Below are 22639 nucleotides of genomic sequence, written 5' to 3'. Positions count from 1 at the left end.
CAGGCCTTAGACCAAACACTGGCCTTCCGTGGTGTCCTTTCCAATCCCAGACGGCACTGTGCGTGCAGAGAGATGCTGATGTCTTTCTAACTCTGACCTTGTTTCCACTGGGCTACCCTGGAGGCTCAGACAGTAAAGAATTCACCTGCGATGCAGGAGACCTGGGTTCGTACCCTGGGTTGGGAAGATCCCCTAGAGAAGGGGATAGCTACCCACTCCAGTATTCTTTCCTGGAGAATTTCATGGACAGAGGAGCCTGGCGGTCTACGGTCCCTGGAGTTGCAAAGAGTTGGACATGACTGAGCGACTAACACTTTGTTTCCACAGGCCATGTTAGTTATGCAAAAAGTCAAAGTCTTGAAAAGAATTCATTTCCAGCCCCCACCTTTTTATCTCAAGGATTCCAACTAGACCAGCCTGAGGGTCTAGTTCCTATTTTTGATGTGTGGTTCTGCTTGCTTTGGACAGAGTACAATATTGGCTGATAAAGGTGTTGTTTTCTGTTGGTTTGCAAAGGGGTGAAGCTACTTCTCTATCGGAAGGGAGGAGTCTCAGGCTGAGTGGGAGAACCAGGGGAGACTAGAGAGATGACCTGAGCTATCACCCTGGGCTGAGAGCTGAGTCTCTTGTTAGTTCTCAATGAGTCAATTATCACAGCCCTGTGAATCATTCATGAACCTACTGAATGTCAGCATTGAGTGGGTGGTGCACTAAAGGGCTTTTTGTTGTTGTTATTTAGTTTCATTTTTTTGCAATAAGGAAGACTCTCTGACTCGTCCATGGACAGTGGTATATGAAATAATAGGCCAGTTCCTAAAGGCCAGAAAGACCAACTACAAAACAGGAAGGATGCTGGGAGAAAAACATCATACAAAATGTTTGGGATAGTATCAGCCCTTTGGGAATAAAGGTTACCTCAGGGCAGAAGGCTTCCCTGGGGGTTCAGATGGTAAAGAATTGGCCAGCAATGCAGAAGACCCAGGTTCAATCCCTGGGTAGGGAAGATCTGCTCGAGAAGGGAATGGTTACCCATTCCAGTATTCTTGGCCGGGAAATCCATGGACAGAGAAGCCTGGCGGGCTACAGTCCATGAGGTCCCAAGAGTTGGACACAACTTAGCGACTAAACCACCACCACCAATGGATTATAGCCTTTCTCTTCCCTCAGTCCATATTAGGACACTTGAGTTTTGCCCACTCAGCTGTACCTTCCACAGCCCATGTTTTCTAGATTAATCTTAAGGAGGAAAGTACTCACAGGACTGCAAGAGAAACAATATGGATACCATACTTCCCATCAAAGCCAGTTCATCCAGGCTGCTCCCCTCTTCCGTTTAAAGCCAAGAGAAACTAAGAGCAGAGCCTGCTGCTGCTGCTGCTGCTGCTAAGTTGCTCAGTCATGTCCAACTCTGCGCGACCCCATGGACTGCAGCCTACCAGGCTCCTCTGTCCATGGGATTTTCCAGGCAAGAGTACCAGAGTGGGTTGCCAGTGCCTTCTCTGAAGAGCAGAGCCTAGAGGCAGCTAAACCATAAGGACACACAGCTCTAGAGCACAGCCATAGTGAGTATCTGGCACAAGAATTTTGCTGAGGACCTTAGAGCAAATGGACTTAAACTGAATGTAGAGGATCAAGTTCACTGTCCGAAAGAAGCAGAAAAAGATAAGCTTTTGTCCTGATGGAAAACATGACCCAACTGTCAGAGCAACACAAGTTTGCTCCCTGAGCCATTTATCCTGTGCCTACAGACAGCAGTATTCTTGCTGGAGAATTCCAGGGACAGAGGAGCCTGGTGGGGTACCGACCTTGTGTTGCAAAGAGTTGGATGTGACTGAGTGACTAATGCTTTCCTTCACTTTCACAGAGGTCAGTAAGACTGTGTATCTTCCAAGGACTCAGGCCCAGGAGCATGGCTGCTTTTCCAGTTAGAAAACCAGGAGGCTCAAGGAAGGAGCAGGCTCCATCATGAAAGCCCAATTTAGGAGTTGGCTGGGCAGAACTCAGATTCAGTGGGTTGGCCACTAAGAACAGTACAGAAAATCTTCTCAGCCATGTAGCTGCCTGAGGGTGCCCGATGCAGAAGGAAACTAGGCAACTCCAATAGGGTCTGCTATAATACATCTATGAGAGTTTATTTTACAGATGACCCAATGATCACTGATTGAAAGCCAAAATAAAATATAATTTTCTACCTTTAAAAATCTCCAAATTTGTTATAACTCCTAAAAAACAAAAACAAATGATGAAAAACAACAACAACAACAAAAAACCTTTGGCAATATTTAGATCTTCTTGGATGATAAATTAATTGACTGGGCTGGGTGTGGTTTAAAGCTCACAATAGTATAAGCTGTTTCTTTAGCTGAATTTTTCTAGATTTAAAACTTGCGATTTTTTTAATTAACAGGACTTAATTTTTAGAGTGATTTTTGTTTTACAGAAAAAATTAGGCAGAAAATACGAAGTTCTCATGTACCGCCTTTCCCACCCCCCAGCCCCGGTCTCTTCTATTACTAATCTCTTGCATTTGTGTGGCACATTTGTTATGTGGATGAGCTGACATTGATTATTATTAACTAAAGCCCACAGCTTACACTAGAGTATACTCTGTGTTGGACCACTCTATGGATTTAGACAAATGCAGAATGTCTTGTACCTACCATTACACATCAGAAAGAGTACTTTCACTGCCTTAAAAATCCCCTGTGCGCTACCTACTTACTCTCCCTCTCCTGGCCAAACCCCTGGCAACCATTGATTTTTTTTTTTTTTTTATTCCCTATAGTTTGCCTCTTTCAAAGTGGCATATAATTGGAATCATAGTACATAGCCATTTTAAACCAGCTTCTTTCACTCAGCAATATGCATTGAAGGTACAACTGCGTATTTTTCTTTATATGGTGGTGAAAAAATGAAAAGGATAAAGAGAGCACAGTCAGTTTTAAAAAGAAATACTCCTAGTGTTTTGCCAATAATTCTCTCTCCCCCCCCCCACTCTCTCATACACACACATACACACATTGGTCCTCAGTTTCAATGACTCTTCCCTTTATAGGCTCTGAATGCTGAGAGCTCCTTAATTTATTAAATGTTATAAAGCAGTTAATATTGGATATATCTCTGACTTCATTTAACCAATCATTAAGAAAGGAGGTTCAGAAGCAATTTCACTGGCATCCTCAATAATGACTATGTGAACCAGAAACAGGAAGCAAGGAATATTGAATTTCTGAGAAGATTTTCATCTTCTCGAGCATACAATACACTATGGGACCCAACTGATCTTCAGAAAAGAGCAAAGAGCCACTAACTCAAAAAGAATTTTCATGCACAGAAAAAAAATTTAATCTTTAACACTCATATATTTGAACTTTTACTATGTTTTAGGAAATTTGCTAGTCGAGAAAGGCAAAATGGCATAAAAGGAAGAAAAACTCTTAATCTCATAGAGCGTTTAGCCTTAGAGAGTTCTCCTATCTAGTAAATGGTAGAGCATGGTTTTAGCCTCAATCTTGTTTAGTTCCCAACCCCTGCACTTGACTGCTATATTTTTACATTAAGAATTAGTTCCTTGGGATACAGAGAAGATTAGCATGGCCCCTGCGCAAGGATGACACGCAAATTTGTGAAGCGTTCCATATTTTTTGGCTGATTCATGTCAATGTATGGCAAAAACTATTACAATATTGTAAAGTAATTAGCCCCCAACTAAAATAAATAAATTTATTAAAAAAAAAAAAGAAGGGAGCTCAATAAAGGACAGAAACAAAGAAAACAGAGATAGTTTATTAATTTTAATCACATTTGGATTTCATCATATATAACTTTGTGCTCAACTTGCTAATATTCACTCATGTGCACAGTATTTTTCTTTCCTTGGAAATGAAAATAAATCAAAGGATGTTGACTGGAAAAAGAAAAAAAGAATTAGTTCCTTGGGAGGGGCGTTCAGGATGGAGGGGACACATACATGCCTATGGCCATTTCATGTTGATGTGTGGCAAAAACCATCACAATATTGTAAAGTAACTATCCTCCAAAGACATAAATAAATTAAAAAAAAAGAATTAGCTCCTTTTGAATACTTCCATCTTAGATTTTGGGTCTATAGTCAAGTGATAGTTGAAGATCCTAAATTGTTGCCTTACATACTTGTTCTTTCACATAAAAAGTGAAGCTGGTGCTAATGGCTAAGAGAGTTGAAATATTTTTAAGTAAAATAAAATATTCATTGATATTTTATTTCTAAAGTCCACTTTGCTGAGTTCTGCACAAATGAGCTACCAAAATTTTTCACTGTTCAGATTGCCTTGTGCTTGTCTCAACATAACAACCAGCATTTTGAACTGCAGAGCAATAATTTGGATATTATTTTTCTAATTGATGCCAAAAATTCAAATGACCCAGTTTTCATCCTAAATTGACTAGATAATTTGGCACTGTGAGCAGCCTCATCACAGCCAGCAGAGATATCAGATTAAATATTACCCCAAATGAAAGGTGGGGCTCCAGGAGAAGTAGAACAAAAGCCATGCCAAAGCAGATAAACACACACCCTCCTGTAAAGATTATTGCCAACTGTCTTTAAGAGACAGCCACAGAAATGCTTCTCTCATCCAGGTTTACTTCATCTTAGTTTCCCCTGGTCTAATTCTAAATACCCTGGATGTTGTTACAGCACCACAGCTCCACCTTGACCTTTAAAAACCTACCAGCCGAGACTGTTGGCTGAAATCTGAAAGGTGCCATTTTATCATTTCACCTGATTGTATCATCTGCTGGAGAAGAGGCAAGGAGAATGAAGTTGAGGTATCTGGTCATATATCATATACGTGAGACCACAAAATGTGAGGGTTTGTCAAGCTCGCAGAGCATCTGCGTGTTTCCCTGCTGGCCTGTCCAGTATCCTCTTTACTGAGAAGAGGACAAAACCAACCCTGGCTGGTCGTCACGCCTAGATTCTCTGATTAATGGACCTGTCATTGTGGGAAGTTGTCCAGTCTAAACTCTGAGATCACCAAACCCTAGAAAAACTACCAAAATATACTTTGGCCTCCTGTCAAAAGGAATATTAAATGGCTCCAAATCACAGTTCTAGATTACAAGCCCAGAGTGACCAAAAAGCATATTCTTCCTCATTTAGAATACCAACAAGGTAGTAACTCTCGTCCAAAAGACTAGCTCTTGCTATGGTAGCAAACTCTGATCATTTATTTTTCTCTTTTTTAAGACAGATGAAAGTTAGACTTCTATTTCCTCAGATGCTCAAGAACAACTAGAAATATGACAAGGATAGTATCTTTGGGTCAAAAATAGAGTGTTTGACCCCTGAAATCCAAATATTAATCCAATTCTCCTTTTGAAAAGCTACTATAAAGGTAGGGAATCGTAAAGTGAAAATTTGACTGTATTAAGCCTATAAAGTTGTTTATTTTATTAACCTATAAGTAGATTTTTTTAACCTCTAAGATAAAAATTGTTCCAACTTGACTTTAATGCCTGCACATCATTGTAATCTGCAGGGTCACTAAATTCAGACAAAATACCAAGAACACGTCGACGATGTAAAAACAGATATACTTAGGTGCGATCCCCTGAAAGCTGAGTATGAGCAGGAATTGAGTTCAGTAGCTAAGGAGTTAGAGAGATAAAGGGGATTCAGGACTATGGTCCACACATCATCTTAACAGGGACAATAGCATCCAGCTTCTAAAGAAAATGAGAGTCAATCTTCATTTTTTTTTTAAAATGGAGTATAGTTGCTTTACACTGCTGTGTCAGTTTCTTCTGTACATAAAGTGAATCAGCTATATATATATATCTATGTCAGTTCAGTTCAGTCGCTCAGTCGTGTCTGACTCTTTGTGACCCCATGAACCGCAGCACACCAGGCCTCCCTGTCCATCACCAACTCCCTGAGTCCACCCAAACCCATGTCCATCGAGTTGGTGATGCCATCCAGCCATCTTATACTCTGTCGTCCCCTTCTCCTCCTGCCCCCAATCTTTCCCAGCATCAGTCTTTTCCAATGAGTCAGCTCTTCACATCAGGTGGCCAAAATATTAGAGTTTCAGCTTCAACATCAGTCCTTCCAATGAACACCCAGGACCGATCTCCTTTATGATGGTCTATATATATACATATGTATATAACTCCTCCTTTTTGGATTTCCTTCCCATTTAGGTCACACAGTGCACTGAGTAGAGTTCCCTGGGCTCTACAGTACATTCTCATTAGTTATCTCTCTTATACACGGTAGTGGATATATGTCAATCCCAATTCACCCCACCCCACTTTTCCCCTTGGTGTCCTACATTTATTCTCTACATCTGTGTTTCTATTTCTGTTTTACAAATAAGATCATCTATACCATTTTCTAGAGGAGGGCATGGCAACCCAGTCCAGTTTTTTCCTGCCTGGAGAATCCTAAGGACAGAGAAGCCTGGAAGGCTACAGTCCATGGGTTCACAGAGTCGGACATGACTGAAGCAACTGAGCATCGCATACCATTTTTATAGATTCCACATCTACCCAATTCCTTTTTAATTGAACAAATTCATTTGGGTTGGATATCTCTAGAAAATTCTCCATGCACTTTTCACTGTGAGCACTAGAGGGAGACAAAGTAAGAAAAACAATGATTAAAAGAACGATTCTAATCGGTTAAAAGAACACATTTGTTTCATTAAGGTATTCTTTAGGAGAAGAATACCTTAATGAATTCTTCTTTAGGAGAGAAAAAAAGCTTTCAAATAGTGGCCTGGTTTCAAAATATGCTGTTTTGGGTTTTATTTCACAATATTTCAATCCTACTTCTCAGGAATAAATCTACAGCAGAACCTCAGAAGATCCATTAACTCCTGTGAAGATAGAAAAAAAGTGAAACTGTAACTCAGGTTCAAGAAGAGTGTCCATTACACCAACTTATTATTAAAGGACTATTTAACTTCTTTTCAGGAAATTACTTTCCAAATTACTTGTAGGAGCATATTTTCCACTGTTATTAAGAACTTATTAAGAACAGCGGACAACAACCCATTTCTGACTTTGGGCTTTCTTTTTAAGTATGTCAATAGGAAGGTCATGGCTGGAGAAAGAAGTATTACAATTTAGTGCATACATTTCAGCATCAACTTCTCATAAGGAAAATGTGTCTGGAACTTTCATTGTTGATGATAACAAGTGCCATTAAGCCCTTTTAGGAATTTCCAGGCTTGAACCCTTCCATCTGCTGTTCACCTCCACCTTCAAATGGAGCAAAATTTCAGGTGAAGGAAGACTAAGCTTCCAAGTGCTACCTCAGTGACTGGTTATAATCATGTCTTTTATATGGAACAATTTTGGAATTAGTTTGATATTGAGATATAATGATAATATTTGAATTTGTAACTGGCTTCATCCAACCAGGGATCGTTCATATTGAAGGGGAAAAAGTAACGTTGGGCCCCATCAAATTTATTCAAAGTAATGGTGAAGTAGTACTTGGTAACAAGGGTCATTAAGCCCTTCTGGGAGTTCCGAGGCTTGAATCCTTCCTTTCGCTGTCCATCTCCATTACATGTAAAAATGCATACATGCAATATGTGTGTGTAATATAGTTAAGAGCTAGCTAGCTATTGTTAAAATAGAAAAAAAAAAGTGGTTAAGTGCCAGTTTTAGGCATTTGAAATATTTTTTTGTGGAAGCCAAACATATGCATTTTAAGTGATGGTGCACATTTTGTTTTTATTTTGCAAGGCTGAATGAGGATAAATGTAGTCAGTCTTTTCTAGGTCCTTAAAATCTGAGGGAGTGTAAGTTCAGTAGTGTTGGATACCTCTAAATTGCTCCATATAGTAAGAGAATGATCTGGAAAAAGTAACATTACACTTGTGTTTTATTTTTTTCTGAGTTTCAAAACTTAACAGCTCTCATAAACCCTATGGATGATGATGAATAATAATAATGGATAATGGCACCTTTTTTTCTCTTTTTTTGGTCTTTTCATCTTCTAGTTCAGTGTTTGTGATGCTCAAATAAAAGTTGTAGAAATACAGGGAGCTACGCAATGCAGGAGACTTGGGTTGGACCCCTGGGTTTGGAAGATCCCCTGGAGGAGGGCATGGCAACCCACTCCAGTATTCTTGCCTGGAGAATCCCCATAGACAGAGGAGCCTGGTGGACTACAGTCCATGGGGTCACAAAGAGTCATACACAACTGAGAGACTAAGCACACACATGCCCTATAGAAGTTTACCTGAAACAAAAAGGGATAGTGAATGTTGTAATAAAGTCTTGCAAACACATTTACAATTTGCACAGCTATTTCTAGACTATAAGGTCCATGGAGTAGTGGCTGCCATTACCTTGCCCAGTGTGGTGTTCCTGTCACTAGGGCAGTGCTGGGCACATGCAGGGCACTCAGTCTTGGTTGAATCAATATAACGGGCTTGAGCAATGATAAATGAAAAATTTGTTCTCATCTTAAAAATGGAAATCAAAAGGTGATTTTGCATAAATTCCAAATATTCTGACTCAGGTATAGGCTAATCTGAGATAGTCTCTCAGGCTTCCTTAGGAAATGAACTGATCCTAGAGAGCCTTGTATCTGACCCCACAGAGCCTTGTATCTGACCCCAAAGCTGTGACAGTCATTGACAGATAAAAAGGGGAAAGAACCATTTAGTATGCCCATGCAGATGAGAATACTGATTTACTCTGCTTTTCACCTAAGTAAGCGGCAGAGATGGAACTTAATCTCCATCTCTCTGAATGCAAGGTTTGTGGCGTGTGTGCTAAGTCGTTTCAGTCGTGAACTCTTTGTGACCCTACGGACTGTAGCACACTAGGCTCCTGTGTTCATGGGATTCTCCAGGCAAGAGTACTGGAATGGGTTGCCATGCCCCCTCGAAGGGATCTTCCCAACCCAGGGATTGAACCCGCGTCTCTTGCATCTCCCTGCATTGGCAGGCAGGTTCTTTACCACTAGCACCACCTAGGAAGCCCAAGGTTTGTGGGCTTTACCATTATACCAGCTCAGGCAAAGTATGGGAAATAGTGACTTAAATAGTAATGTTACTTTCTCACTAAAGCTGAGACAAGAGGTCATGACTATTGAATGGGAGAGAAGGCAGAATTAGGGAAAATGCAATTTTTAACAAACTGATTGAAACCGACAGTGAGGTCCGTCACTCTGTATAACTATTTCTAAAATGTAAATGAAATACATGATGTTAAATATTTTTCATCTCAGTGCTTCTGTGAGGGTTTTGCAGTAACATGAATGAACCTGGAGATTATCATACTAAGTGAAGTAAGACAGAGAAAGGCAAATATCATATGATATCATTTATGCATAGAATCTAAAAAATAATACAAATGAATCTATAGACAAGACAGAAGCAGACTCACAGACATAGAAACAAACTTATGGTTACCAAAGGGGAAAGGGGCAGGGGAGAGATAAATTACGAGTAGGGGATTAATAGATCCAAAATGATATACATAAAATAGGTAAACAACCAGGATTTACTACATAGCACAGATATTATATTCAATATCTTGTAATAGCTTTTAATGGAAAATAATCCCCCCAAATATATATATATATAGAAGGTAATGGCAACCCACTCTAGTATACTTGCCTGGAATACCCCCATGGACAGAGGAGCCTGGAAGGCTACAAAGAGTCAGACATGACTGAGCAACTAACACAAACACACACACACACACACATACACACACACACATATATGCACACACACGCACACACATATATATATATATAACTGAATCATTTTGCGGTATACCAGAAACTAACAATATTATAAATCAACTATGCTTCAATTAAAACAAGCGAACAAAAGAGAAGCAGTCAGTTGGCTTGGGGTGGGGCCAAAGACTGCATTTCTAACACAGTCTTGGAGGATATAGATCTATGGAGCCACAGAGTGCTCTGTGCATGGCGAAGCTTTACCTGATGCCTGTTTGAAATACCAGATGAGAACTACATCTCTCTGCTTTGTCAAATGAAGCAAGACCTTTTCAGGTTTCACCTGCTTGAAACAGGTATGGTAATAGCCAGTCATCCCAGAAATCAAAGCAATCACAACAAGCTTAAAGCAAGATTTGGGAGATTAGAATTGGGGCTTAGGTGGAGTAATAATTATGCAAATATTCCAGAGCACCCCTCCCTGGTTTGCTTTTTGAATCTTGAGTATTCCCTCAACATCTCACCACTTATAAAACTACAATATAAACCCACAGTGTTCAGGATAGTATAATGGCAGAACATGCTAAGAATCATAATATTTCCAAGAGATCAGACTTATGATTATCAGAGGCAGGGTTCAGAAGAGAGGGAATTGAACGAAGGTAGTCACAATGTACAAACTTCTAGTTATAAGATAAATAAGTGCTAGGGGTGTCATGTATAATATGATGACTATAGTGGACACTGTTCAACATTTATACATGAAAATTAAGAGAGTAGATCCTGAGTTCTCATCACACACAAAAATTTCTTTTTCTTTCTTTTGTATCTATATGAGATGATGGATGTTAACTAAACTTATTGTGGTAATCGTTTCATGATATATGTAAGTCAAATTATTATGCGGTATACTTTAAACTTACACAGAACTGTATGTCAAATATATCTTGATAAAACTGAGGAAAGAGAGTTGTGATTTTCCAAGTCAACTTCGTTTGTGATGAAGAATCGTACTATTTTTTTTAATTTAATGTATGATTCTCCACCTGCTCATTTTAAAGACAGCAATGAAGTTGTAGTTATAGTGGTATCTTTCCTAGTTTTTTAAGCTGATATTTATTAAGGGCATTCAGGCTTCCCTGGTGGCTCAGATGGTAAAGAATCCACCCACAATGCAAGAGACATAGGTTTGATCCCTAGGTCAGGAAGATACCCTGGAGAAGGGAATGTCAACCCACTCCAATATTCTTGTCTGGAGAATCCTATGGACAGAGGAGCCTGGCGGGCTACAGTCCATAGGGTCACAAAGAGCCGGACACAACTGAAGAGACTTAGCATGCATGCATTAAGGGTATACAATGCATAGATAGTATACTAAGTATTTAAATGAATTATTTCCTTTCTCTACACAATAATTTTATAAGTACTACTAACATACCCATTTTAGAGATGAGAAAACTGAGGTTTGAAGAGATAATGCAGGTTTCCCAGAGTAACATAGCTGATTAGTGAGAGAGTCAGGACTCACTGAGATCTGCCAAATCTAAAGCCTGAACTCTTCTTCCCTATGCCCCAAGAGATGCTTCTCTGAAAGAAAGGAACACATTTTCTTTTGAATATCTGTAAAGAGCAAGTTAGAGGATCCTTTTCCTAAGCCATTGTCAAACCAAGAAGGCATTTCTGGCTTACTGGGGAAGTGATGCTTCTCATCCTGATCTGGATCACTGATACTCTCAAGGGTGTCTGGTTTTCGTTTCCAGGGTGGTGAATTCTGACAGCGTGCATGTTTGCTCCTGTGGAGAATCCTTTTACACTGTGTTATCTCTTGGCTCCAAATTTAATTTGTAGCTGCAGCCACCATAAGCAGTGTCCTCCCACTGTCAACTCTTCCATCTTGAACTGTGTCTCTACAATGAATGGCGTGCGTGTGTGCTAAGTTGCTTCAGTCGTGTCCAACTCTTTGCAACCCTGTGGATGGTAGGCCACTAGGCTCCTCTGTCCACGGGATTCTCCAGGCAAGAATCCTGGAGTGGGTTGCCATGCCCTCCTTCAGGTGATCTTCCCAACTCAGGGATCGAACCTGCATCTCTTATGTCTCCTGCATTGGCAGGTGGGGTCTTTACAACTGGTGCCCCCTGGGAAGCCCAAGAAGTGAAAGTGTTAGTCGCTCAGTCGTGCCCAACTCTTTGCCATCCCATGGACTATAGCCTGCCAGGCTCCTCTGTCCAAGGGATTGTCCAGGCAAGAATACTGGAGTGGGTAGCAGAATCCCTTCTCCAATATTCCCAACCCAGGGATCAAATCCAGGTCTCCTGCATTGCAGGCAGATTCTTGGTCATCTGAGCCACCAGGAAGCCTGATGGCAAGTATATAAATATTGAGTTTTGTTTTGCTTTTACATCATGCAAGTAGGACTTTGAGTGTGTCATGAAGCCTCTCATTTTTCATCTGGGTTGTTAGGCATATGAAGTCATAGGCTTCCTGGAAGATGCTGGAATAAGGAAGCAGAAACCTATATGATTAAGACACACCAATGAGACAAGCAGTCCAGCAAGCTCCACGCAGTGCCCAGAGGCCCAGAGTGGTACAATGGCTCAGCCCTGAGTGTGTCAGCACCAGGTACACAGTACTGAGAAGTCCAGTGATCATAGAGCTGGATGCGTGGGTGGACATCAGGAACAGATGCTGACATGACCTCGGAGAAAGGTTTAGGGCAATTGTCCCCCAAAAGAATGATGAGAACTTCAGGCCAACAGGACCCATTGAGTGAAGTGCAAAGCAAGGGGCTTGTTTGGTTTTGTCTTTTTTCTTTTAAGTCAAAGTTCAGAATGAAGTATTACCCACCTGCCAATGCAGGAGATGCAGGCTCAATTCCCTGGGTCAGGAAGATCCCCTGGAGAAGGGAATGGCAACCCACTCCAGTATTCTTTCCTGGACAATCCCATGAACAGAGGATCCTGGAGGGCCACAGTCCATGGGGTCACAAGAGTCAGACACAACTGAGCCACAGGGAACACACACACAAAGTTCATTGAGGGAAATTAACAGCTTGTGACCTGATACTGAGTGTCCATGCCATAGAACTAGATTTCCTTCTGTTTCTTGCAGCTCAGAATGAAATTAATTCCCGGTCAGGCACTCACCTCATATCCTGTGTGGAATTTGCTATGGGAATTTAACAAATAGGGGTTTAGGAAGCCAAGCAGATCACTTAAATTACATCCTCTTGGCTTGAAATCCTAATTCATTGGTTGAAATAAAAGAGTTTCTTTCATGATAATTAATTAAATACTATATTCTAAGAAACCGAGCAATTGGAGATATCTCTGAGATACTTAGATGAGCATTTAAGTGCACGTTACACTGTTCTCTTATTTTACAGGTTGACTCATAGTCAGCCTAGACCCAGGAGGCAAAGGCTGCTATTTGTCCCCAAAATAACTGGTCTCACTTCTTCCTGGGTGCATCATTGTACAGAATAAAAAGTGTAGCTCTCAGTTTCCCTTACAGGTAAGCTTACTTTTGTGACTAAGTCTGGCTAGTGGGATGTGAGGCACCAGGAAGGGTTCTTAAATGATGGGAACATGCCCTTCTCCAATTCCTCATCACGACGTCTGGGTGGGGACATGGCGGCATGACCCAAGACATGGAGACCCTGGATGGAGGAGCACCAGGATGGGAGTCTGAGTCCCTGAGCACTTTAAGAAGCTGAGAGCTGGCCCTCTCAGCCATGGGATGCCTATATACAGGCAAATGGGAGAGGAAAATGGACTTCCTTTACTAAAGCACTTTCAGTGGAGTTTTACTGCTAGCAGAAACTATTAGTAAACTCAACCCTAAGTAATTCACTGTGCTGTCATCTTTGTAAAAGTCATATCAAGAAAAAAAGTATGAATTCTAAGTGGCTACAGGACTATCAGTGTAGAATGTGGTAGAAATGAGGGTAAATCTGTAGGAACTCAGTTCTCAGCTCATCCTTTTCATCCTTTTATGTTTTCTGTTTAATGCAACATACAAGCTGAGCAGTGAAATTAACATCTCCAGAATAAAGCGTTTATTTCTGTCACTGTTTCTTTGAGAAACTTGTACAGTCATGAGATTTTCCTGCTTGGACACAGGAGAGACATTGAACAGCCTGCATACTCCTACTGCTTAGTCCAAAAAGTTTTGTTAAATTAATGGAATTGGAAGAAGAGAAAATAACTAGGGGAACAGAAAACTCCCCTACTGACAAACAAAAGGATTAGTGGACCATAAGATGAAAGAGAAGGTTTACCCTAATCCCTCTCTGGCAGCTAAAGTGGTAAAGGTGCTTTAATCAGTAGATGGATGATTCTGTGAAAATTTGTGAGAAGGAAGATTAATAATCAACACCCATCACTCTTCTGGGCGTTCTCTTCATATTATTTTCTAACACCTGCACTCTTTTCAGCCCTAATGTTCTCATGATGTCTTTTAGCTGTCCCCTACACACCAAACACACACACACACACACCAACACACACCACACACACCACACACACCTTTACTAAGAAATGATTCCATTTCCAGACCTTTTTCTCATTTAATAAACATAATAGGAGTTGATACTTAAACAGTCTTCATATACATACGCTCATTCAAACCTATGAAGAACATGGTTACAAGGAACCCTATTATCCCCATTTTAAAGATGGAAGTGTGAGTTTCTCGATGTGACTTTATTCTACAAATATAGCCTATTCTCTCATGAGTATTCTGAAACGAAAATTGTTGGCATTTCTCAGACAGTTACATCTTCCACAAAACACAACTCCTAAGCCTAGCTAATGTGGGTGTTCTCAAGGAAAATCAATAATATAGAACTGGTCAGTCTATTGGAAGAGTATTTCAGGAAGGAGGCTATCTGTATCACCCAAAGGGTTAGGGTTAGGGTTAGGGTTTGGTCACTCAACCAGTTAGTACAAGCTGGGCTTCCATCAGAATCCTACACGTTGACTATACTTGAGCTACTAACACACATGTGAACATGAAAAAGTAAGTTAATCTGGCAATTTTTAAAATGAGATTGGTAAGAGTGAGTGCTGCTCGACTTGAGCCCAATAATACATTCAAAAATTTCAAAATTGTTTCCCTTTTTCTTTCATGGGGCCTAAGTTTTTGATCTAGGGAAACTGCTGGAATTTTATTATTTCCTGCTTAGTATTGACGGCTGTTCTTCCATATCATTTATGGTTCATTGTTATCTTCACTGTACCATTGATTTTTTTTTTCTTCTGTGCTGCTGGTCTTTTGAATCTGCCAAATACAGACATTAAAAAAGACCTTTTGTCTAATGTGATCATGACATACTTTATATTTCTGAGGTCTGATGCTGAGTTTTTCAAGTAAAGGTACCACCCACAGAAGCTATTCCTTGTAAAGTGGTATATTTATAACAATAATTGATATTGTACATTCTGTGTGATGGATTTTTTGGTCCCTATTAGCAGATGAAGAAAGTGATGCTCAGGGAGATATGCATTGCCCAGGACTAAACAGTGGATGAGGCAGGAACCAGAATTCATCCAAATATCCTGACTCCCAGCTTTGTGCTCCTTTTATAACACTGTGCAGTGTCATGTCTTTACCAGATTGAAAGGATCTATGTTTATTTTTTTCATTTTTTTTTATTAAATTCTTTATTTTACTTTTTTAACACCAGAAACATTTTGCATTGGGGTATAACCTATTGACGATGTTGTGATAGTTTCAGGTGAACAGGGAAGGGACTCAGCCATACATATACATGTGTCTAATCTCCCCTAAGAAAATGTTCATGTTTATAATGGTAAGAAGTCCATGAATTACTTTTTTAGATTATAAAGCCAATGAAAATCATGATTCAATTTATAAAAACTCCCTAAAAAGCCAAGCAATGTTTCCATAAACGTATTTACTTACATCTTTAGCCAATGCTCGTTTAAGGGTGTCCACTGCCCACTCTTTCTTCTGTCGGAAATTGGAAAACTGACTGACAACATTTGATTAGAGACAGCACCTGTGTTGTGCACATGGATTCAACCCCGACCTCCTGTACATGGCATTGGACCACAGCAAGGCATTTGCCTAAAAGGCAGTCAATCCACTGGCCTGCTAGGAACCAATGACAATGTGGTCCAGCTTAAAAAGATGAGCTATGCCAAAGAGATTCCTCTGTTGAGGATGTGGGACTGAGTTAGCAGCAGGGTCAGAGTCATCTTGTAGAAAGTATCAGGACACACATGCTGGTTCACCAGCAAGCTGAAACACTGAGGAAATGAAAGTCAAGTGTGTAAGTCATAAGAATCACCATTGATATGGTACTTACGATGTATTTCACGTAGTAGGTTTCTCAGTTTATTTATCCCATGAAGTTTTTACTATAGTAAATAACTCCCCACCACCACCATTTTACTGATGAGAATACCAAGGCTCACAGGAATTAAGAAACTTGTCCAAGGTCACATAGCTAGTGAGATCACTAGTTGGGAGAGTAAGACGGAAACCCAGGCAACGTGGCTTTGCTGCCAAATTTGATTTCACAAGAACAGCAAGGAGAGATAAGAAAGCCTTCCTCAGCGATCAATGCAAAGAAATAGAGGAAAACAACAGAATGGGAAAGACTAGAGATCTCTTCAAGAAAATTAGAGATACCAAGTCAACATTTCATGAAAGACAGGCTCAATAAAGGACAGAAATGGTAGGGACCTGACAGAAGCAGAAGATATTAAGAAGAGGTGGCAAGAATACACAGAAGAATTGTACAAAAAAGTTCTTCATGACCCAGACAATCATGATGGTGTGATCACTCACCTAGAGCCAGACATCCTGGAATGTGAAGTCAAGTGGGCCTTAGGAAGCATCACTACGAACAAAGCTAGTGGAGGTGATGGAATTCCAGTTGAGCTATTTCAAATCCTGAAAGATGATGCTGTGAAAGTGCTCCACTCAATATGCCAGCAAATTTGGAAAACTCAGCAGTGGCCACAGGACTGGAAAAGGTCAGTTTTCATTCCAATCCCAAAGAAAGGCAATGCCAAAGAATGCTCAAACTACTGCACAATTGCACTCATCTCACATGCTAGTAAAGTAATGCTCAAAATTCTCCAAGCCAGGCTTCAGAAATACATGAACCATGAACTTCCAGATGTTCAAGCTGGTTTTCGAAAAGGCAGAGGAACCAGAGATAAAATTGCCAACATCCAATGGATCATTGAAAAAGCAAGAGAGTTCCAGAAAAACATCTATTTCTGCTTTATTGACTATGCCAAAGCCTTTGACTGTGTGGATCACAATAAACTGTGGAAAATTCTGAAAGAGATGGGAATACCAGACCACCTGACCTGCCTCTTGAGAAACTTGTATGCAGGTCAGGAAGCAACAGTTAGAACTGGACATGGAACAATAGACTGGTTCCAAATAGGAAAAGGAGTACGTCAAGGCTGTATATTGTCACCCTGCTTATTTAACTTATATGTAGAGAACATCATGAGAAATGCTAGGCTGGAGGAAGCACAAGCTGGAATCAAGATTGCCGGGAGAAATATCAGTCACCTCAGATATGCAGATGACACCACCCTTATGACAGAAAGTGAAGAAGAACTAAAGAGCCTCTTGATGAAAGTGAAAGAGGAGAGCGAAAAAGTTGGCTTAAAGCTCAACATTCAGAAAACTAAGATCATGGCATCTGGTCCCATCGCTTCGTGGCAGACAGATGGGGAAACAGTGGAAACAGTGGCTGACTTTATTTTTCTGGGTTCCAAAATCACTGCAGATGGTGGCTGCAGCCATGAAAGTAAAAGACACTTACTCCTTGGAAGGAAAGTTATGACCAACCTAGATAGCATATTAAAAAGCAGAGACATTACTTTGCCAACAAAGGTCCGTCTAGTCAAGGCTATGGTTTTTCCAGTGGTCATGTATGGATGTGAGAGTTGGACTATAAAGAAAGCTGAGTGCAGAAGATTGATGCTTTTGAACTGTGGTGTTGGAGAAGACTCTTGAGAGTCCCTTGGACTGCAAGGAGATCCAATCAGTTCATCCTAAAGGAGATCAGTCCTGGGTGTTCATTGGAAGGACTGATGTTGAAACCAAAACTCCAATACTTTGGCCACTTGATGAGAAGAACTGACTCATTGGAAAAGATCCAGATGCTGGGAAAGATTGAAGGTGGGAGAAGGGGACAACAGAGGATGAGATGGTTGGATGGCATCACCGACTCGATGGACATGAGTTTGAGTAAACTCCGGGACTTGGTGATGGACAGGGAGGCATGCTGTAGACCATGGAGTCACAAAGAGTCAGACAGACTGAGTGATTGAACGGAACTGAACTGCAAGGCAGCTCAGTGTACAGACACAGAGAAGATAATAAAAGGTAACACACACACAAAGAGAAGCAGAAAGTCACAAGAGAGAAGGACCTGGAAACAAGTAGGGAGGGACTTCCCTTGAGGTCCAGTGGTTAAGAATCCACCTGCCAGTGCACAGGACATGAGTTCGATGCCTGCTCTGGGAAAATCCCACATGCCACAGGGCAACTAATCCTGTGTACGAAACTACTAAGCCTGCACTCTAGAGGCTAGTGTTCTGCAACAAGAGAAGCCACCGCAATGAGAACCCCACACACTGGAACTAGGGAGTAGCCCCTGCTCACCACAACTAGAGGAAACCCAAGAGCAGCAATGAAGACCCAGCACAGCCAAAAATAATAAATAATCAAGCAAATTAATTAATTAAATTAAAAAAGAAAGGCATAGACAGGGAGAGAGAGCACCCACCTCCCAACTATACTCTTCTGAGAGTCCCATGAAATCCCCGATTACATCCTTATGGAGCACGGCTTAGTGCATCTGTGCCTTGTAAATGAGAGATTCCCTAAATAAAATGAATGACTCATTTTGGTACTTTGTAAATATAGTACCAAAAGGTATAAAAGTTATATTACTATGTATTTCTTATTTGAGGTAAAGAGTGGATCTCTTAAAGATTAATGAATCCAATACTAAAGAGAAGGTACAAAAATTCATGCACAAAAGAAACACTTATAATTTCAAGAGTATGAGAGTATGATGTAGATGAAGATAAACTGAATAAACTCAAAATTTATGATAATAAATCATGAAAAGTTTCTGAAGAAATAAAGCATAAGCAGGGATATAAAGATAGAATCATGTTTGTTTAATATACAGTTTGAATCAGGGTAAATGGAATACCTTTTGCCTCAAAATAGAAGAGGAAATAGCATGAGGAAGGTTGGATAAGAAAATGTGTATGTGTGTTGTTGGAAAATAGAGGAAAGAAAAAGATAAATAAGTAACAGAAAATAGATAAAAAAGAAAAATCAGAATGAAATTAGATGTTGTATGATTGCACAAAAACCTAGGCTAGGGTAATGAACTTCTCTGGTTTTATAAAAATTTATATATTTTTGGCTGATGCTTAAATTAAAGCACTTAAACACAAATTTTTATTTTCATAAAACCATCACTAAATTCTCATTTTATGACGTTTGACCGAATAATCAAGCATCCTGAAATCCATGCCTCCTTGCTCAGTGTCTTCTAGCTGGAGTGCCTTCCCTGCTGTCCTACACATTGCCACATACTAGGCCCTCCATTAATACTTGTGGACTGAATAAATAAATGATCGTGTTATATCCTCATTCAAACATGAGATCATATCGATAAAATGTAAAATCCCATACAAGTTTTTTTAAAATGAATTTCCTATATTCATGTCTTAGGAAACCAAAAAGTTCTTTGCTGATGATTCCCTGCTTTCTGCACCCCCTATTAAGTTTTTTGTGACTGCAAAAAAGATCAGTTAAAACTCGAATTTTTAGTTATTTAAGCAGATTAGATTTTGCCCTAATATAAAGTGTTGGCTATGCTTTGAATGCAAACATAGTCCAAATAGCAGCCTGGTTCTCTCTAACCTAGAAAACTCACAGGGGCTGGATTCAAGGAACCATGGTGGTAAAAATACAAACTAAAGACACTACCAATATAAAGAGAAAAGGAAAGAATAACAATTCATAACAATCTACCCTGTAAGCAGTTGCCATATAAAATACAATTGAGAATCTTCTTTGAGCTTCTCAGAGAACTGTACTAAAAAAGCTGCAGAATAAAGCTCTTTTACCCTTTGTTAGAATGTATAATGTTTGCTAATCTATTCCAAATGCAAAAGAAAACACTCAGTTTGAACAGTTGTGTGGACAAATGGAGATTTGTAAAATTACGGATTAACATCAGTATTTGCAACATCAGTATATGCATCAGCATAAGTGAAATGGCAAGTAACTCTGACAAGCTTTGATATTATCTCAGGATGAGGAAGCAGGTCAAAGAAAATTTTAAAAACAAAGGTTTGTGCTATAAGATATTTCAATATATTATAAAGCTGTAATATTAAAAACTGTTACCTTGGCTTAAAATATAATCATACATTTTTTATATTTATATATAAATAAATAGAATCTTGGTTTATTTAAAACAGTTTATAAGGATTTAAATATAAAAATTCTTGCAATATTTCAAGCTTTTTCATTATTTTATATTTGTATAGTGATCAGTGATCTTTGACATTACTATTCTAATTATATGGGGGGCATTGTGAACTGAACCCATATAAGATGGTGTAGTTAATAAATATGTGTGTCTTCACTGCTCCATTCCCCATCTCTCCCTCTCCTCAGGCCTCCCTCTTCCCCAACACAAAACAATACTGAAATGAGGCCAACTGACAACTCTACAGTGGCCTCCTGGAGGAGGAGGGCATGGCAACCCACTACAGTATTCTTGCCTGGAGAATCCTCATGGACGGAGGAGCCTGGCAGGATATAGTCCACGGGGTCACAAAGAGTCGGACACGACTGAGTGACTAACACAGACACACACACACACACACACACACACACACACACACGCACAGTGGCCTCTAAGTGTTCAAGTGGAAAGAAGAGTTGCATGTCTCTCACTTTAAATAAAAAACTAGAAAGGATTAAGCTTAGTGAGGAAAGCATGTCAGAATCCAAAACAGAACAAAAGCTACTTCATCTTGTGCCAGTTATCCAAATTGTGAATGCAAAGGAAAAGTTCTTGGAGGAAGTTAAAAGTGATACTCCAAAGAACACACAAATGATAAGAGCCAGTCTTATTGCTGATACATAGACTTTTAGTGGCCTGGATAGAAGATCAAACCAGCCACAACATTCCCTTAAGCCAAAGCCTAAACCAGGGCAAGGCTCTGATCTGTGAAGACAGAGAGGTGAGGAAGCTGTAGGAGAAGAGTTTGAAGTTAGAAGAGATAGGTTCATGAGGTTTAAGGAAAGATGCCATCTCCATAACATCAAATTGTAAGATGAAGTAGCAAGGATTGGTATAGAAGCTGTAGCAAGTTATTCAGAAGAGCTGGCTAATGTAACTAATAAAGATAATTAAAGACAGATTTTCAACGTAGATGAAATAGCCTTCTACCAGAAGATGAAGATGCCATCTAGGACTTTCATAGCTAGAGGGGAGAAGTCAAGGCCTGGCTTCAAAACTTCAAAGGACAGGCTGACTCTATTGTTTAGTGGCTGATGCAGCTGATGACTTGAAGTTGAAGCCAATGCTCATTTCCCATTCCAAAATTCCTAGGTCCTTTAGATTTATGCTAAATCTCTTCTGTTTGTGCACTATAAATGGAGCTATAAAGCCTGGATGACAGCACATCTGTTAGCAACATGATCTATTGAATATTTTAAGTCCATTGTTGAGACCAATTGCTCAGAAAAAAAAGATTCCATTCAAAACATAACTGTTCATTGAAAAGGCACCTGGTCACCCAAGAGCTCTGATGGAGATGTACGATGAGATTAATGCTGTTTTCACATCTGCTAATACAACATCCATTCTGTAGTCCATGGATCAAGAAGTAATTTTGATTTTATTATTATTTAAGATGTACATTTTATAAGGTTATAGCTGCCATATAATGACAAAATAAATGGAAAGCCTCCGGGAAAGGATTCACCGTTCTAGATGCCATTAAGAGCATTCATGATTCATGGAAAGAGGTCAAAATGCCAACATTAACAGGAGTTTGGAAGAAGTTATTGCAGCCCTCATGGATGACTTTGAGGGGTTCAAGACTTGAGTGGAAGAAGTAACTGCAGATGTGGTGGAAATAACAAGAGAACTAGAGGTAGAGACTGAAGCCGTGACTGAACTTCTGCCATCACTGATGAAACTTGAAGAGATGAGGAAATGCTTCTTATGAATGAGCAAAGTAAGTGGTTTCTTGAAATGGTAACTACTCTTGATGAGATGCCATGTAGCTTGTTGAAATGACAACAAATGATTTAGAATATTACATAAACTTAACTGATAAATCCGTGGCAGGGTTTGAGAGGACTGGCTGCAACTTGGAAAGAAGTTCTGTGGGTAGAATACGATCAAACAGAATTGTGTGCACAGAGAAATTGCTCATGAGAGTCCATTGATGTGGCACACTTCATTTTTGCCTTATTTTTATAAATTGTTACAGCCACCCCAGCCTTGATCAGTCAGCAACCATTAATATGGAGTCAAGATTCTCTATTGTTAGCATTTTTAGCAATAAAATATTTTTAAATTAAGGTATGTATATGGATTTTTTCAACATAATGCTATTATACACTTAAAAGACTACAGTATAGCATAAACCTAACTTTTACATGTTCTGAGAAACCCCAAAATATATGTTCTTTGGCTTATTGTGATACTCACTTTATTGTGAATAAATAAAGCAATGATGGTCTGGAATCAAACCCACAATACTTCTGAGGTATGCTTCAGTTCTGTTCAGTCGCTCAGTCATGTCCAACTCTTTGTGACCCCATGAACTGCAGTACGCCAGGCCTCCCTGTCCATCACCAACTCCCGGAGTCCACCCAAACCCATGTCCATCGAGTCGATAATGCCAT

At 39.8% G+C, this 22639-nt stretch overlaps 1 protein-coding gene and 1 pseudogene across 17 annotated transcripts in view; one reads left to right on the top strand and one right to left on the bottom strand.

The window, feature by feature from the left end:
• SCEL (sciellin) overlaps positions 1–22639 on the bottom strand; it is a 344029-nt gene that overhangs the window by 139506 nt on the left and 181884 nt on the right. The window lies entirely within an intron of this gene.
• Positions 3550–3645, top strand: LOC145530635 (U6 spliceosomal RNA; annotated as a pseudogene).

This window comes from Giraffa tippelskirchi, chromosome 12, assembly GCF_054371585.1.
Source record: "Giraffa tippelskirchi isolate mGirTip1 chromosome 12, T2T-mGirTip1v1.2.pri, whole genome shotgun sequence".
Lineage (NCBI taxonomy): Eukaryota > Metazoa > Chordata > Mammalia > Artiodactyla > Giraffidae > Giraffa > Giraffa tippelskirchi.
The sequence above is the reverse complement of the archived record's forward strand: the minus strand, read 5'-3'. Positions and strand labels throughout refer to the sequence as shown.